Genomic DNA, 2,917 nt, shown 5'->3' with positions numbered 1-2,917 from the left:
TGTGTGTGTGTGTGTGTGTGTGTGTGTGTGTTTGTGCGTGTGCGCACACACATGCACATGTGTGCGTGCGTGCCCATGTACACATATATGAGTGCAATTCCTCTTGGAATTAGAGTTACAGGTAGTTATGAGCTGCCCAACAGTTATGGGAAGTCTACTCTGGTACTCTGGAAAAAATGAATCTCTCTTAACTGCTAAACCACCTTTCTAGCCCAAGAACACATTTTTAAAAATAGATTTGATTGTGTACTTAGATGAAAGAAAAACATAACTATAGCTTTTATGTATATTGGAAATCAAAATATCAATCTGCCTTGCTTTATATGGGTTTTCACTTTATTATACAAGATGTAAAATTGAGCCTACAGTATCTCTGAAGGATACTTGTGCTGTTTGGTTACATTGCTGGAATACTTAGGTCATTCAAACTCTTGGCATCAGAATGAAGAATAGATATTAATATGGGGGGAATGGGAGATAGGTATAACAGTTCAGATTTAAAAGTTGAAAAGAATTCATGGGATTGATGGTGGTATTTTTAATACTATTGATCTTGAATGAAGCTTCGTTTTTTTCCCTTTTTATTGGTTATTTTATTTATTTACATTTCAAAAAATTTTCCCCCTTTCCAGTTTCTCCTCCACAAACTTCCTATCCCCTCCCCCTTCCCCTTCCTCTATGAGGGTGTTCCCCCACCCACCTACCCACTCCTGCCTCAGCTAGCCTAGATCTTCAAACCTCCACAGGAATAAGGGTTTCCCTTCTCATTGATGCCAGATAAAGGAATCCTCTTCTACATTGTCCAGCTGAAGCCAAGGGTTTCCCCATGTGTACTCTTTTTTAGTCTCTGGTAGCCTTGCGGGGTCTAGTTGGTTGATATTATTGTTCTTTCTATGGGGTTGCAAACCCTTCTGTTCCTTAAGTCCTTGCCCTAACTTCTTCATTGGGGTCCCCATGCTCAGACTGATGTTTGGCCTTGTGCATCTGCACCTATATTGGTCAGACTCTGGCAGATCCTCTCAGGGGACAGCTATTACAGGCTCCTGTCAGCAAGTACTTCTTGGCATCAGAAATAGCATTTGGGTTTGGGTTCAGATATGGGAGGAGATGGGGGGAGAGACAGAGGGTCAGAAATTTGAAAGGAATTGTGTAGCAGTAGGGGAGGGGGAACTGGGGTTAGCCACTAGAAAGTCCCAGATGCCAGGGACCCAACAGGGAGGACATTAGTAGAAATACCCAACAAAGCAGACCATATTCAGTGTATAGGCACAGCCTCCAGTTGAGGGATGGGGCCAACCAACCACCTCAAAATTTTTAATCCAGAATTCCTTCTGCCAAAAGGAAATGCAGAGACAAAGAGTGGAGCAGAAACTGAAGGAAAGGCCATATAGAAACTGCCCCTCCTAGGGATGAAGGAAGCTTCTTAATACAAATATTTCCCGCATGGATATATCTCAGCCTTCCTTGTGCTTGGGGACACTTGTCCATGCTTCAAGACAGTATTTGGAACTATTTTAAGACAGTAACTGTAATGGTTAGTGTTGTCAATTTGACAAACTCTGAAATTACCTAGAGGTCCAGCCTTTGAGCGTATATGTGAAGGGTTATTTTGGTTGCCTTAATTGTATCTGAGAAGTGACTTGTCTACTGTGGGTGATGCCATTCACTTGATGAGAATCTTGGACACCATTAAATAGAGAAAGTAAGCTGAGCACTAACACTGTGTCCCTTCTGCTTTCTGCTTTTTGACTACAGATGTAATGTGACAAGTTTCCTCAAGCTCATGTTACCATGGCTTCCTCAGCATGACTGATTATAACTTGGAGCTGTGAACTAAAACAAACTTTTCTCTCTTAAGTTGCTTCTCTAAAGGTAGTTTATCACAGTAACAGGAAAGAAACAATGACATGACAAATTTTATGTTACATACCAGCAAAATGTTAACTTTCAATATAAAGACATTTCTTATTGACTTAGGTAGTGTGTGTGTGTGTGTGTGTGTGTGTGTGTGTGTGTGTGTATAAGAGAGGAGGGTCAGAAACAAAGACAAACAGTGGTGGTGGGGAGCTGGAGAGCTTGGGTAAAGAGACACCTTGTTGGTGATGTTTGTTTTTATATTAGTCCTGGGCAGAGCAGTTGGCAGTCCTTTATTCATCCTTGTTTGATGCCTCGCTTGGTGGCTAAAGCTGTTTTATGCTTAGGACACATAAAAATCAAATCAAATCAAATCAAACCTAGACCCAATTAGCCAATTAGCCAGGAAAATGAATGCTAAACATAAAGTGAAATCTTAAGAACTTGTGTGGTGAACCTATGACTCCTAATCACTTTCCTAGGTTTTATATCTCCAAGATTGTCTTCCTTTGTGATTTCTTTACTCTTTCTATTTCCATTTTTAGATCCTGGATGGTTTTGTTCAATTCCTTCACCTCTTTGGTTGTGTTTTTGTGTAATTCATTAAGGGATTTTTGTGTTTCCTCTTTAAGAGCTTCTACCCATTTACCAGTGTTCTTCTGTATTTCATTAAGAATGTTATTTATGTACTTCTTAAAGTCCTCTATTGTCATCATAAGATGTGATTTTAAATCAGAATCTTGCTTTTCAGGTGTGATAGGGTATCCAGGACTTGTAGTGAGAGAGCTGGGTTCTGATGATGCCAAGCAACCTTGATTTTTGTTGCTTATGTTCTTGTGCTTATCTCTCAACATCTGGTTATCTCTAGTGCTACTTGCCCTTGCTGTCTCTGACTGGAGGCTGTCCTGTGATCCTGAGATTCTGCATGTGTCTGAGCTCCTGGGAATCAAGCTTTCTCTGGGTGTTGTGGGGGTTGGTGGGGAGCCAAAGTCCTGGGTTTGCTCCAGGCACAGGTATAAGCTAGAAGAAACCCATGCCTCTGGCTGGGTGAGGTTTTGTGTTT

The 2,917-nt window shown here is 41.1% G+C and overlaps 1 non-coding gene across 1 annotated transcript; it reads left to right on the top strand.

Moving 5' to 3' along the window:
• The first annotated feature begins 2,065 nt into the window (after window positions 1-2,065).
• On the top strand, window positions 2,066-2,210 carry LOC115030741. Its single transcript, XR_003836336.1, has one exon. It is a non-coding gene; the product is annotated as a small nucleolar RNA SNORA48 (small nucleolar RNA).
• The last annotated feature ends 707 nt before the right edge of the window (window positions 2,211-2,917 follow it).

Source organism: Mus caroli, chromosome 3 (genome assembly GCF_900094665.2).
Source record: "Mus caroli chromosome 3, CAROLI_EIJ_v1.1, whole genome shotgun sequence".
In the NCBI taxonomy this organism is placed as follows: domain Eukaryota; kingdom Metazoa; phylum Chordata; class Mammalia; order Rodentia; family Muridae; genus Mus; species Mus caroli.
This window is presented reverse-complemented; position numbering and strand designations above follow the sequence as displayed.